The sequence below is a fragment of the Macaca fascicularis genome, chromosome Y, assembly GCF_037993035.2.
Source record: "Macaca fascicularis isolate 582-1 chromosome Y, T2T-MFA8v1.1".
NCBI lineage: Eukaryota > Metazoa > Chordata > Mammalia > Primates > Cercopithecidae > Macaca > Macaca fascicularis.
The window spans coordinates 5,125,091-5,141,452 of NC_132903.1; the positions used below are offsets into that span (position 1 = coordinate 5,125,091).

At 36.5% G+C, this 16,362-nt stretch overlaps 1 protein-coding gene across 9 annotated transcripts in view; it reads left to right on the forward strand.

Moving 5' to 3' along the window:
• LOC141409515 (thymosin beta-4-like) overlaps positions 1 to 16,362 on the forward strand; it is a 211,121-nt gene that overhangs the window by 187,165 nt on the left and 7,594 nt on the right. For 7 of the 9 annotated variants that reach the window (XR_012430471.1, XR_012430469.1, XR_012430481.1 and 4 more), the window contains one exon: positions 1,777 to 2,176. The exons of the other annotated variants lie outside the window; for them this stretch is intronic. The gene's annotated coding sequence lies outside the window, so the exon portion shown is untranslated. Of the gene's footprint in view, positions 1 to 1,776; positions 2,177 to 16,362 lie in introns of those variants that run through there. 9 annotated transcript variants of the gene reach the window in all.

Here is a 16,362-nt window from a genome sequence, read left to right on the forward strand (position 1 = left end):
TTGTGGAACTGCAGGCCATAATGTACTGGGGACAGACATGGCTGAAGAGTGCAAAGATGTCTCCTCACTTCACATCCACACATGCAGCCAACAATAGTTAAGTGACTGTGTCATGTTTTCCGAGCTGATCATGACCTAATAGGCACAATATTATGTCAAGACACTATGGAGGGAGAGTGAGTTTTTGATTTGGGATAATTACATGGCAAATCTTCTTACCCACATGCATGTGACTATAGTGTTTAAACTACGACGTACAAAACAGTTTGACTTTTGAATTAGTTTTTAAGGTTTTTTTCTATTGTAGGTGCAGTTTTGCTGTTGTGATGGAAATTTAAGAAAATTTACTATGTCTCATTCTAACAGATTGACTATTTTTATGTTTACATGACTTGCACATATATATACTTGTTTTTAAGGAGAATGTGTCAGTTAAACTGTTATAAATTGATGTTATTTCTGCTTCCACTGTTTGTGTAGTTATGTATACAACACACATATATTTGTGCAATTATTTTACATATTTACTTCCCAAATCAAAATTGGGTACTTTAAAGCCAGAGACTAAAATACATCATAGTACTGGGAATAGTGTGTGTACATATATAGGTGTGGAGGGGGGCCACAAAACATGTGGCATGCCTGTGTTTCTTAATACTACACTGGTCAAATTACTGCTTGAAATGTTATCTAATGTTCCATTGAGTGAAGTTACCAAATAATTCCCATATTGCTTTTCCCTGTTTCTTTTTTTCATACCTAGTATGTTAGTATGTTTGCCGGGAACTAAGCAAAACAAGAGAAGAGTCTTATATGACACTCATATGTGAGTCAGAGAATAAGTTACTTGATGTTTTTGGCTTAATGTGGATACTGGTTAGAACTGTCATGTAGAGACTCCTGGCAAGGTTTTGGGGAACCGGGACAAATTAAATGAGAGTAAGAGGGAGGAGCCATTTGTCTCACCGGCTCCTTTGATGTTTATTATTTTTAGGCTAGCAGGACCCTGTCATTGTAGCTGCCTTTGATCAGGGCAGTAGGCCTCATTCAGAAGGGGAAGAGAATGTGTTAAACATTTGTCTGAATTTAGGAAAGGCAGTGATGGACCTGCAGAGAGAGGCACAGGGTTTACTTATAATGACCTTCCACCCCTGGGAAAATGTAGTATCCAAACAGGCAGGTTTATTTGAAATACTGCATCCAAAAATGGTCCAGAACCCGAGATTTCTATCTGTTTGAGAAATGGTCTCTGGAGATGAAATGCATTTGATATGGTCAATTTTTTTGTGAGTCTTGGTACAATGTAGTTTTCACCTAGAAGTTATCATGGAAATATTTGTGTGTTTAGTAACGTTATTCATTTTTAATCCAGTCATCCATGTGCTCATCACACTGAAATTGTGTACATATGAATTATGACATCAGTGTGTCTAATACTAGGAATACTATACTATATTACATATATGTACACACTATATGCTGTAATACAGTATATAGACTTTATATATACTGTATAGTATATATGTTCCATAATTTTCTATATAGTGTGTACATAGGTGTATTATATATGTACACATATGCATACATATACATCTGTCTACAAATACACCTGAACACTCAAATACCTATCCAAATGTACACACACACACACATATAGAAACATATACACTATTCCCAGCACTGTGACATGTTTTGGCCCCACCTTAAAAGTGCCTGATTTTGAATTTGAGAGATAAACATGTAAAATAATAACAAAGATCTGTGTGTTGCATACAGACAGAACTACAGGAAACAGTGGAAGCAGAAATGACCAACATGGTGGTGGAGAAAGAGAGTGACGTCATCCTTCATGAAGTCCTGAAGAGTGAGCAACCTGTGGGCTCACAAGGAATGGACATCGTTCCACACAATGCAGCAGCATGGATGAGTGTAGAGAGTTAGAGAAGCACATTGTATGGGCAGAGAACTCAGCACAAGGAAAGAATGAAGGTGGATAGGTGGCTGATCTGTCCTCTTCAGCTGTCATTCATCTCTGAATTGCAGAGACTTCGCCACTATCTGATGACTCTGCCCTCTCACCCTGACCACTCTTTGAACTCCAGAGACCTGCCTTCAGGAACCCACTCAACATCTCCACTTTGATGGCACATATTTCAAATAAAATGTTCATGCGTGAGCTCTGGATTTTCACCCATACCTGTTCCTCTGCTGGGCTCTCCTATATCAATAAATGGCACCAACATTCACCCTTTTGCTCAAGCCAAACATTCAGAAGTCATTCTTCATTATTCTCGCAGTTGTTTCTTTCCAGAAATCCAATTCTTCAGGAAGTCCTCTTTTCTCTAATTTTAAATTCTGTGCAAGAATTCTGTGTCTAATTATTTCCCTTGTTCAGTCTATTGGCCTCTCTTTCCTGTAAATTAAAATAGTCTCCTAATTAGTATTTCTGTTTCTGTTCTTTCTTAAATATCCATTCTTTAGAGAGCAAAGTAACTTTTAAGAGAGATAATAAATCTCTCTCTTTTTAGAGTGCTATTTTCAAGACAGTTACCTAGTTATCTTCACTTCTCACTTTTCCCAAAACTTGATCCTTCGCTACATTCTTCCATATTCCTTCTCAATCCCCTTCTTAGCCAAAATTCTGTAAATTCCAGCTTCGTGCAAGCACTGTCTTTTTCCACTGGTGGTGGGGATTTCAACTATTGTATAAGTATGCTTTTTAGCCTCCTGGTTCTTCCAATAAACAACATTCTTTCCTCATTAGAAACTGGTAGGGGATTGCAAATTCCCATAACTTCGCATCTGCTTATCCCCAGAACCAAGAACAAGGAGAAAAGAAGTCCAACCTCAACTTGTCCTTGTTGAGGTTACATTATCTAGAACCTGGTCATAGTTCAGCCCACAGACAAAACTTTTATGGAACTCTGGATCTCAGTAGCATATTCATAGTTTTTTCACCTGGGGCATCCCCACACAACCCTGTTAACTTGGGGAGATCTTCTTTAATTAGCTCCTTCTTCTACCCTCTCAAGTATGATTATGAACCTTTTTCTCTCTCCTTTGCACATAGAGTGCACAGGCTAGTCTATATCCCTTCCTCTCAGTAAGCCATGCAGTTCCCCATAAATATAAATATATTTATTCGCATATCCATGTTTATCTTCTCCTGTCTTCTGTAGTCTAAGGTGGAGGCATCCTTCCTTCTGTATATGGTGGACTTCACCATATAGTTTCTAGACCCATTCCTTCCCAACTGAGATACCTGCATCCACTTAAGTCAAATCTCACCTCCGTCAGAGACCATGGATTGTCTATATATGTGATCACAGTATCCATCATAATTCCTGGCATATAAATACGTTAACAAAAATATTTTCAAAATCAAGTTAATTAGTTATTCCCTCATTTGCCTACAACTTCAGCCTATTCCTCTCCACTGGCTTGATCTGCTCAGTTTACGGTTCTAAAACAACCTTTCCTTGATGCTGGTTTCATTCTAGCTACTATCTTACCTTTCCCCTTCCCATATTTTTTTCTCAAGTTTCTGCAATCTGTTTCTCAATGTCGCTTTCCACCAAATCTGCCCCTACTAATTTCTAAGTCTGGTGGATTTTTTCCATTCTAATTGTATTGACCTTTCCTGTTTAGTTTGTCTTTGTTTAATTATGCTTTCCCCATTGTTACATCCTGACCTTTGTATATTTGACTCGCAGATGTTTTGATTTTTCTTGTACCTCTTCTCAGTTTCCTTGTAGGATCTCCTGCCTCAATCCAGCTCTGGATGTTGGAGTGCTCCGGGATTCTACTTTGCTCTGACAATTTAATTACTACCTACTCCTCATCCCTTCCCAATGACTCAGCTCCAGACTTGATTTCTCCACTAATACAAGATATCTGTAGCCTGTCATTGTACCTGAATGTCACAGGCATCTCAGCCTCAACATACATCCATTGTTCCCATGGATCTCTTGTATCCATTGAGGTTGCTACTGACCAGAAACTGGGGAGACTTCCTTTTAATATTTCCTATTCACTTCAATTTGTCTCTAGGTCCTGCAACTTTTTTCAAGACCCACAGGTTTCTTGAATCTTCCAGGAACATAGTAAGAGCTCAGTAAGTTGATTGTAACTCAGCTGAATGCAACTGTCTTTCCATTCAACCTGCTCTATGCCACACTCTGACACTACAGCTTTCTTAAGATTTCATCTGCTAAGGTCATAAATACTAAAGGGGAAGAGAGAAAGAAATGGATTTTTTTCTCATCTTGCAACAACCAAGATTGGACATCGTTTGTAAGCCATTTGCATATTTTAACTGTGTCCTCCAAGAGTTTGTGCTTTCACTTGGTTGACTATTCCAGAGGAATTCTTTTTGCCAGTGGCAGTTTTTAGCCAGGTGAGGAGACACTAGAATTATGGCAGTTAAATGAATGAAACAGACAGTTAAATGAAAAGAAATCTATTTGACTGGCTGATTCTCTGTGCTACAGTCCTTTGCTAATTATCTTTTAAAAATAGGTAATACCTTACCTGACCAATTAAGAGGTATGATAGCTAACCTATCAAGGACCACTTCATTTTAAGGACTGATTCCTTTTACATAGATTCAGAAAAGCAATAAAAGTTTTTTTAAAAAGAAGCTGTAGTGCAAAGTACCTATAGTAACACATATTGTTTGGGTCTCAGGTGATTTCAGTCAGAGACTGACTTTACAACAGATTATGTAGGATACAGTTCAATTTTTGTCAGGATTTTATATCCCAATATTGATACATAATCTCATAAACACTAGTCTATGACTTTTATAGGAACATTATATATTTCATCATGAAGCAACTAGAAGTAAAGAATAATTACAACATCATAGTGTAAGCAAGAGAAGTACATTTTATAGGAATAAAAGTAGTAAATGTCAGTATATAAATTGCTTTCTGACTTACATTTTTCCAGGTCTGCAGGTTACTAGGTGTTTTACTGATAAACATTATTATGCAAGAAAAGGCTGAATATTCATGCAGTTTTATGAGAGTCCCTTAAGGAAGTACGATATAACACTATCTTTAATGGAAAGGTAGCTTGTTTTTCTGGAGGCAGGAGGAATACTTTCAAGTTTGACAGGTTCCAAGTGTCCTATAGTTGCCTTATGGTACTGGAATTCTTTTTCTGGCTCTCAAAAGCAAGAATGGATGGGAGAGAAAATACTCGAATCTCTCGATGATCTATAAAATTAATCAAAATTTGGATGTTTGAAAAGTAATATGCACATTTGATTTCTTAATATCTATAACTATCAAAGAGTATAAGTCAGATGTCATAACTTTTTCAGAATATGGTAGATATGATGTTATTCCATTTTTGCCTATTACTGAAAGCAGAGGAGACATTCTTATAAAGTCAGGGTCATATTTCTTACATTGTAGTATGTACCTTTTCTGTTTTTTCCCCTTGCATGTGTCAGCAACACTAATTGTTGGTGGATTTCTCCTCTTGAATCATTTTAGTAACAATGGTTCAATCTTGAGATATATAGAAATATGTTTTTACATCTATAATTAAAGATTAAAGTTTGCCTAGGATATAAGGCAAGTAGGAAGACAAGATATACAGTGAAGTTAAACATAGTATGTAATTTTAGTATCCATCTAAATTTAATATCTATCTTAGTTATCTGCTGGCGAGTTCTCAATATCACAGATCATTAGGAATATAAATGCTGATCCTGGCTGGGCACAGTGGCTCATGCCTGTAATCCCAGCAATTTGGGAGGCAAAGATGGGAGGATTGCTTGAGGCCAGGAGTTGGAGGCCAGCCTGGGCAACATAGTGAGACCCTGTCTCTAGGAAAAAAAATTAGCTGGGCTTGGTGGTACATGCCTGTAAACCCAGCTACTTGGAAGGCTGAGGCAGGAGAGTAATTTGAGCCCAGGAGTTCAAGGCTGCAATGAGCCATGATGGTGCCATTGCACCCAGCCTGGGAGACAGAGAGAGATCCTATCCCTTAAAAGAAAAGAAAAAGAAAACTTAGATTCTTAATTATATCATGAAGACTTTGGGTATAACTAAGAGAATTCCTTAACTCCATGGTGGTGTCAAGAAAGTGGTGGACTTTGGCTACGATAACCATGAGTTTTCTATGGCTAAGTTCCTATCTCTTTTTCTGGGTTCTTAGCTTCCTATGTTATTAGTTATACTGGCTCTCAAAAAGTAGCAAACTAGTAAATGATTCTCACTTATCCACACATTGAATTGAACTCTTTAAGCTAAAATAGCCTAAAAGCAAATCTAACAAATGTGCTTTTTCATTTTCCTTTCATTTGATCCGTTGGATAGATAATTCATTGGGCATGCCAGTGTCAGGAACAATTGAGTTCATGTAGATTATTTTCTGGGGTCTACAGCTTTCCTTGACTGATCTTGTCTTACACCAGGTTGGACGTGTTCTCCCCATCTCATCTTTCTGTCTTCCTCTCGCCTGTCCAAGAATGCAAATCTCAATGCTTAGAAGAGTATCAGTAACACGTTGTTTATAGGCATATAACCAATACAGCATACAACCCTATTATGTCTTAAAGAATTATTTGGAATTCATAAAGCAGAGAAGTCTTCCATCAAATGACAGAATTTCTACGTATGCAACCTCTAAATTCAGGGAGTGGGTGTGGGGGAGATTTGGGCCTAGGGAATTTTTTCATATTCTAATTATTAAACCATATAAATGGGTAATCTGTAAGACTCAGTACATGGTGATGGAAACAGCATTGGATGTTGGCATTGGATGGCCCTGGGATTAAATCTAACCTTCACTCTTTTAATTATGTGAAACTGGACACAATTCTTAGTATTTCTGAGTGCTGATTTTTTCATCTTTAGTGTATGCTAATTCCTCTTTCTCAGGGGTCTGCAAAGTATGGCCCTCAGCCAAATGCAGGCCCTGCCTAGTTTTGAAAATAAGATTTTAATAATCTGTGACATTTTATTGGCACAGGGTCACTTTGTTTACATGTTGTTTACATATAATCTCTGGCTGTTTTGGCAGCAGAACAGTAATGGAGTAGTTGGGAGAGAGATGCTTCTGCAAAACCGAAAACATGTAGTGTATGATACACACAACCAAAATATTTACTATCTGGCCATTTAGGGAAAGTTTACTGACCCCTGCTTAATTTTATAGGATGGCTCTATGAATATAAATTAGTGTCACAATTCACCACCCCAACCAAGCCCCTCAGGAACACACCTGGAGTCACAAGTCAGGTGTAGTGGCATGTGCCTATACTCCTAACAACTTAGAGGATTCAGGCAGGAGGATCATTGGAGCTAGGAGTGTGAGACTCTGTTAAAACAAAACAAAACAAAACTGGCTAACAAGGTGAAACCCCGTCTCTACTAAAAAATACAAAAAACTAGCCAGGCGAGGTGGCGGGCGCCTGTAGTCCCAGCTACTCGGGAGGCTGAGGCAGGAGAATGGCCTAAACCTGGGAGGCGGAGCTTGCAGTGAGGCAAGATCCGGCCACTGCACTCCAGCCTGAGCGACAGAGCGTGACTCCGTCTCAAAAAAAAAAAAAAAAAGTTAGGTTTATTGCCTTTCCTGCAACATGCTTGAAGCTCATGTCAAAGGATTACTGTATCAACATAAATAAAACACCCAAATAATCCCAGATAAATGAGTATTTGGCAACATATTTGGTATAAAGAGCCATCAATTCATAGATTTATTCATTTCATTTCATCCAATACATATTAGACAACTACCATGTGTGTGTTTCTGAGCTAGGCAGTGGCCATCCAAGGAAGGGTAAGAGGACTTCTGGGTTGAGTTTGAGGAACAAATTAAGGAAAAAAAGAATAGTTAAAACTGAAAAAATACAGGAGCACAAAATAGTGGTATGTTTTGATTTACTTTGGAAAATATTCATCAGGCAGAGCTTCTGAGAAGTTTGCAAGGGCAAATTAGGTTGAAAGAAACAAACAGTGCTGGTGCATTCTGAGCTAAAGCACTCGGAAGTATAGATACAAAGAAAACCAGCAGATTTGGGGTATTAGGAATGGCACTAAGGAGAAAGATACAGCTAAATTAAAACAGAATAATAAAAAGCAAACTAAAACTAGAGTCAGATAACAACCCTACACAACAATGCTGTAAGAAATGTCCTAGAGTTAGAATGGAAGCTTGAATTGAAATATCTGATTCAAAGACATATTTAATGATACTTTGATTTGTAGTAGCATGTCTCTTTCTCCCACTGGATATGAGATACACAGGGCTTGGAATCCTTCCTGCTCAATTTTACGTTGTCCTAGCATTGCAGCAAATGTGTTGAATACATTTTTTTTTTTTTTTTTTTTTTGAGACGGAGTCTCGCTCTGTCGCCCGGGCTGGAGTGCAGTGGCCGGATCTCGCCTCACTGCAAGCTCCGCCTCCCAGGTTTAGGCCATTCTCCTGCCTGAGCCTCCCGAGTAGCTGGGACTACAGGCGCCCGCCACCTCGCCCAGCTAGTTTTTTGTATTTTTTTTTAGTAGAGACGGGGTTTCACCGTGTTAGCCAGGATGGTCTCGATCTCCTGACCTCGTGATCCGCCTGCCTCGGCCTCATTTTTAAACAGACAATAGGGAAAAACAAGTTTATGCTTTTAAAAAGCAACCAATAATGAACATGTGAACATTCCTCACCTCATCTTTCCTGGTGTCTTCACAAAACACCATGTCATATGGCAACAGTTATATTGCCATGACTTGAATCTTCAGAAAAACCTATGGACACTTTTTCTAAGAACAGAAACTGATTGATCAGACTGATGCTCTTCCACTGGGTAGGTGCCTTTGGTCAAGCTCACTGCCGGCACACCATCATTAGAGCAGATTTGTCTGGTGGTATTTCAAGAGCCTCTAAGGTACAAAATCTTTATATCTGCAACTCCTAGCTCAATGCCTCGCTCTTAGGAAGTGCTCAGAATTGTTGACAGAATGATATAGTAAATGAAAGAAAGGATTCTTACACTCCATTGCTCAACTTGATATACTGTTGCCATTGCATTTCATTTCATTTGCTGGATATTTTAAAGTTTCACTTTAATATCTGTCAGAATTTGGATGTCTGTCACTAATCTGAACAGCACACAGATTGGTTGCTGAGTGCTGAATCTGAAGTGGGCATTGTCAACTAAGCAGATGCAATTTGCTCTTTACTATTTGACAAAATTGAATCATATTTCTGTTTAGAGCCCTGTACCAAATGTTGATGTATAGTGCTCATACTTCCATATTACATATAGGTTTTCCTTGAAAACCTATCTATAGTTTTCAAGAAATGGTATTGTAATATTATTTTATTTTCCTCATAACTATAAAAAATCTATAATGAGAAATACTATTTATACTTGTGATTTACGTTGGAGCATCTTTCAAGCCTGGTGTACATATTACTTAGTAATTTAAATTCTGTGGATTACATGTAATATACTTTCAGTATTCCTTGGATTTCGAAGCTGAGGTTCATTAACTTGAACATGAAAGAATAAGCAGTTACATTATATTTTACTGAAAAAAAAAACCAGATCCTGAATACGAATAAATAACAAGACAAAATGAAGTACACTGGGACTAATATCAGGTTATGTAATTATTTTCTAACAAGTAACTTAGAATGTTGTACTTGGTTGTAGAAAAACAACTTGCAAAAACTAGAAAAGGTGAAATTCAAACAGCCCCCTTTTCAAAAACAACGACCCACTTGCCTTCTGGAAATCAGAGCTCCCTTCTATTAGGATGGCCAAATGCAAGTTAAAGTCTAATAGAAGAAGACAGAAGATCCATAAACATTGTTTACTTATTTCTTACTTGCTTTAACAGCACAGTAATGTAGAGACTTTGAAGAAGTAAATATCAAGCCACAGTACTGATACTAAGGCAAACAACCATTGAACAAAACACTGAAACACTATTTCTTAAACATCATGATCTGTCTAAGTCTGACGACAATTCTCATATTTGGAAATCCACAAGTCGGTTACTTAAATGTTTTCATTTCAGGGATATTAGCCTGTCTTCATTTCTTTCCCAGAGGGCAACTGACTGATTTTATATCCAAAACACTGAAAATCTTCATTATTTTGAGTTGCAAAATTATTTTTGCATTATTTTGAGTTGCTTATAAATTGTTTCTTATTTTTATAAAAGATTCATAATACAAATAATTTAGAAAATAGGAGAGGAAACTCGCCTATTAGCTAAATGTCATTTCCTGAAACAGCATTGTGGTAGGTTTCCTTTCAGAAATTTTCTGTGCATCTGTCTTTCACTGTGTGAGTATGTGTGTGTGTGTAAATCATACACACATATTCCTTTGTAATATTATCTGAACTGCTATTCTCATGCATTTTTCATAACATTTTATAAATGCTACTTTGTATGGGTTTATCTTAATATCATAACATGTCATTATTCTAGTACAATAAAACATTTTGGTTCCTGTAGACCTTCTATTTTCTAATTAAAGTTTGAATACATTCATCCTTAGGATAGATTTTGTTTGAACATTTATCTTTAGCGAGAATTCCTTTTGTTTGTTTCTTTTAGTCTTAGAATATTTATTTTTCTATTATTGAGTTAGTGCTTTTAGAATTTATTGTACATACATTTTTTATCTTTTTCACTCATGCCTTTTAAAAACATAAGCAGAATAGATTGTTTTAAGAGTTAGGTTTTCTAATTCTCCTTGTTCTGAAATTTGCTTTACTCAAGTTATTGATGGCCATGTGACATAAGTGGTATTAGTGGTGGAGTGGTTCCTATTCCAGAATTCTCTTTCAAGCTATTAAAATCCATTCTGCAAATAAAATAATATTATTACTAATATTAACATATTTTATTCCTATGTCAATTAAAATTAGTTTATTCAATATTTATTGCATTATTATGTTAATATTATATGTCCATGTTATAATTAATAATTTTATAATCAATATTAAATAAGAAAATTATTTGATAAGTTGTATTGATTGATTAAAATTATGTATCAATATATTCATACTAACAAAATATAATATGTTTTATTAGTGATATTAAAATTTTAACCATCTAATGTAATGAAAATATAAAAAATGTGTCATTGAAAAAGTAAACATTTCAAACATACAACAGTAACCATTACCATTGTGACTTTTAAAAGTCAAGATTTATTTTGCCTATATTTAAACTTTATCACAATGCAATCACACAATTTGTACTTGTATTTGACTTCTTGCCATGAGAATTTTATAAGAAATTAGTGCATTCTTGCATGAAGCAATGATTCATTATTTTAGAGTGCTGCAGTGGATGTCCCTAATATACCTCAATCTATGTATTTTTACAGCTGTGGTTTTACTTGTTCCCAGGTGGAGCTATTAAGAATAGTACTGCTGGCCAGGCGAGGTGGCTCATGCCAGTAATCCCAGTAAGGCCGAGGCACGTGGATCACGAGGTCAGGATATTGAGACCATCCTGGCTTACACAGTGAAACCCCGTCTCTACTAAAAATACAAAAAATTAGCCAGGCGTGGTGGCAGGCACCTGTAGTCCCAACTACTCGGGAGGCTGAGGCAGGAGAATGGCGTGAACCCAGGAGGCAGAGCTTGTAATGAGTCAAGATGATGCCACTACACTCCAGACTGGGTGACAGAGCAAGACTCAGTCTCAAAATAAATAAATAAATAAAATTAAAAAAAGAATAGTACTACTGTGAATGCCCTATGACCACATGTTTGATGCATATTCTTCTATAGAGGTGGGATTCTTAGATTGTGGGGTGTGACAAACTTTAGAAAACATTAATAATTTTCCAAGATGGTTGTACCAGTTTACATTCTCATCAGTAGGGTGTGATTGTTCCAGGTGCTACACATCCTCTCTGCCATGTGGCATTTTCCATCGTTGTCTCAGTTTACCCATTCTGGTATGTGTATAGTGACACCTCGTTGTTATTTGAATCCACATTTTTCTGATCTCCTAGGAGCTGAGCCACTTTTTGTAAGTTTACCAGCAATTGGATTTCTCTTTTTTGAAGGACTCTTTCAACTATTTAGCTACCCTGTCCTGCAAGAGTGATTTTTATATTGTATATATGAATCATTTGTTGGTTTCATAAATATTTTCTTCCACTCTGATCCTCTCTTGCATTTTTAAAACTTTCTTAGTGGTTCTTAATTTTAGAGATGAGCAATTCGTCATTTTGTTTCCTTTAGGTTTAGTGTTCTCTGTGTCCTCGTTAGGAAATTCTGTTTCATATGAAGGTCACAAAGATATTCTCCTTTCTCCTCTTCTTGTCTACTGTTTCACCTTTTGTATCAGTCCATTTTCATACTGCTATTAAGAAATACCTGAGACTGGGTAATTTATACAGAAGAAGAGGTTTAATGGACTGATAGTTCCATATGACTGGGAGACCTTACAATCATGGCAGAAAGCAAAGGAAGAGCAAAGGCACACTTTACACGGTGGTAGGCAAAAGAGCATGTGCAGGAGAACTGCACTTTATAAAACCATCAGATCTCGTGAGACTTACTCACTATCACCAGAACAACAGGGAAAACCTTGTCCCCATGATTCAATTACCTCCCACCAGGTCGCTCCCATGATACATGGGAATTATGGGAACTACAATTCAAGATAAGATTTGGGTGCAGACACAGTCAAATCATATTTTTTATGATACATTTTATTCTTAGAATCTTTTATTCAGAATTGATTTTTGTTGTAGAGGGTCAATGTTCTGTTTTTTTCTTCTTATCTTCTCTGTCATTGTATATTTTTTAAATGGTTATTTTCCCCAAAGCTCTACTAATTGTCATTTGCCCTAACTAATACATATATGTGCAAATTAATTTTTGGACTTTCTATAGAGTCATTTGGAATATTTTTACAGTTTTGTGACAATGCTATCTTAACTACCGTAGATTTATAAATATTTCTAATGACAGCCCTCTAGTTTTTACTTCTTTTTGAAATTGTCTCAACTGTTCTTGCCGCTTTGCATTTTTACATACATGTTTGAATTGGTTTTTCAATTTTCACAAAAGTCTCCTGAGGTGTTTATTGAGATTTCAATTCATTCATGCAGAATTTGGATATTAAAAATATTGTCTTCCAATCTACAAACATAGTATGTTACTTTAAAAATTTTTCTCTCAACAGTGTCATATAATATATTGGATAGAGAGTATGACACTTTCTAATACAATTATTCCAAGTTATTTGTGTTTATTTTTATCCTATTGTACGTGACATACTTTTCCTCAATTTTACTTTCTGATTTTTGTTGTTGGTATATTGTAAATATATCTTATATTCATATATTGACTGTGAATCCAGCAATACTGTTTTAATACCTTGTTAATTACAATATTTACTCTGATGTTTTGTTTGCATTTTTCTACAAAAACCATCATCTAGTCTGTGAATAATGAGAATTTTATATTTTCATTTCCAGGTCTTTGACATCCTAAGTTTTCCCTTGCCTTAACACTGGCTAAGACTTTCAGTACAATGGTGACTAAAAGTGATGATATTAGGCATGATGTTTGAGTGTAAGGTTTTTGAAGACATCCCTGGTCAGATTAATACAATCCCCTAATCTTCTTACTTGCAAATTTTTTGTTGTTAATGAATACTGATTTTTATCAGCTATTCTGGCTTCATCTAGTGACAGGATCCTATATTTTTCTGCTTTATTCTATTAACATGATGAACTAGAGGAAGCATTATAGATCACCTCCTAGGTCTGTTGTGAGGAATAAATGAGATTACACATCCAGATTGGTTGGACCGGTGGCTGACACAAAGGAGACACCTTAGGTGTTTCAGTGTGAGGATTCTTACAGCACTGCTTGTAGTGCAGAGAGAAGACAGGATGTCAGAACAGAGGTAAAGAGCCTCTGAGCCCAGCCTTGTAAGGCTTGGTGTTGCTTTAGGACTGACTCTCAATGTTTTCTCCTTTGTGAACAACAAAGAGCAGTGCTTTAAAACACGATTTAGTTGTCCAATTTGTAATACAAGTGCTATAAAACTTAAGCATCTTTTTAAATTTGGCAGAAGAAAAGGGATTCACCTTCACTGCATTGTATCAGCAAGCAGTAGTATGACTAATATTCCCATACAATAATGATTTCAGTGCATGACAAATAGGAGATATGGTTGTTGGCATAGATATGTACACATATACACACATATATGCATATATATACATGCATTACTTTAAATAACTCAAAGTTAGAAATAAATGTGAAGAATATCAGTGGTTTTCTCAAATACTGAAATCTTTAAAGAAACCATAAGCAGAGAATTATATCAATATTTATTAATCAATATTAGAGTCCATAGTGTTATCCAATTTATGATGCATGAAATTGTGGACTTGATGATAAAGAGACAAGATCCAAAGGCAAGGAGTGACCTTGATTTGGGTTCCAAAAGTGATGCTGACTTGGTCGATGTTTAGTGACTTGGACCCTGGGCCACAAAGGAGAAGCTGGGAGTGAGGAGCTCCTGTGATGGAGATACACTAGCCTCTATTTGTCAGTAATGACTTGTTTCACGAATCGAAATGCCTTGCAGTCAGTTAGTGTTCAAACTGTTTTCTTCATACCCATTTCCAGCCCCTGAGCTCTGTCAACCTCCAGGAATGCTTCCTACTGCAGACCAATGTGAAGCCATCATCTAATAAGTACACATCCATGCTGGCCAGAGAACATTCTTTGTGGCTGGCCAAAACCTTGATTCCAAAGATACAACTGATGTCAAATATATTTCTAAAAGAGAATGTTCTGTGCAGTGGCCGTCAGCAGTTGACACTGTAGACTCCAGTCAAAACTATTTTGGTTACAGTGTTACTGCCTACTCAAGAGGCAGAGATTCATCCTACATCTTTAGTGACATGTCAGGATGTGTTCTGTGGATCATTTTGTAGAACCTGCATCTGCTCCTTGTTATTTCAATTAATGCCGTCTCTATGTAGTCACACTAAAAATTTCTTTGAAGTGACAGGAAGTTCTTGAAGGCATTTGGTATGGATTTCCTTCAAAAGGATGGCAAACATATGGAATCGGGCATTTTGCTTTTACTTAGTTTAGGAAGATCCTCCCAAAGAGTTTGGAATCTAAAAGGAACATTGTGTAAAATAATCTAGACGAAATACTTATGACTCTACTGAGTACACTAAACCGTTTACCAAAATAATAGGGTATAAAAACAAATGAAGTTTAATTTTACTACAAAAACCTTGTGTCTGACAGCTGGTGGCATAAACTTTTCATTATCAATTGAAGTGGCAAAAGAAAGTTAGAAAAAAAGAAAGAGAAGAAAGGTCTGGTTGTTCTTTTAAGTTAATCCTTAGGATATATAGTAAGCCTGCAAACAGTAATAAGAGTACATGAGTATTTTAATAAATCCAAAAATTGTATGTCCAACTGTCTTTTGAAAATGGAAAGTTTTAAAACTTTGAATTAACTGAGGTATCAATGAATGCATTTCCATTTACTTTTTGGCTTTTTTTATTTTTTTGTAAGTGGACACAAATTATCTATTTTATGCCAGGCTCTGTGCCATGTGATGGGAATACAATAATGGATAAGGGATATTTCCTACCTTTAAGGCACCTGCAGTTCTGAGGCTTAGGCAGATAGGCAGTTGCCACATAATAAGATGTTATTCTTCACAACAGTCTGGATAAACAGCTGAAGTAGTTGAGAGCAGAGAGATTTTGATGTTGTGTGCAGAGGAATTTTCACAGAGGAGGTAAAGTTTAAGGGACATTTTAAAGGCTGTATTACTTTTTTTGGCAAGGGAAGATGAACACTTGTGACCCAGTAAATGAAGAGGTGAAACTGGGAGAAAGATCAGGAATGTCAAGTATTGGTGAGGCTGAGAAAGTGACTGTGTGAGGCTGGAGAGACAGATCAATGTCGAGTGATGGAGAAGCTTATATGTTATGCCAGGAAGCTTGGATTTGTTCTCATGTAGGAGAGGGATGTGAAATAGCAGGGGAAGTTCTGAGTAAGACTTGGAGATGTTAGCAAAAGCAGGTGTGCAAGGAATATGGACTGGAAAAGTTCAGAGAGAGCATGTCGGTTGATTTCAGTAGCCAAGACAAGAAATAATCAGATCCTGAATTAAAGACAGCAGTAGTAGGAGGAATGTTGTTGAGTTATGTAAGAGTATTACACAAGTGGCCACATAAATTATTGTCTGAACTGGGATTTATTTGAGAATAAAAGAAGGACTTTGTAAATATTATTCCCCACCAACAGACTGTAACTCTCCCAGGAAAGCCAGGATGTATGGCCACTTTGATATTAAGATCTGGCTGAAGGGAAAAAGAGAAATGGATCTA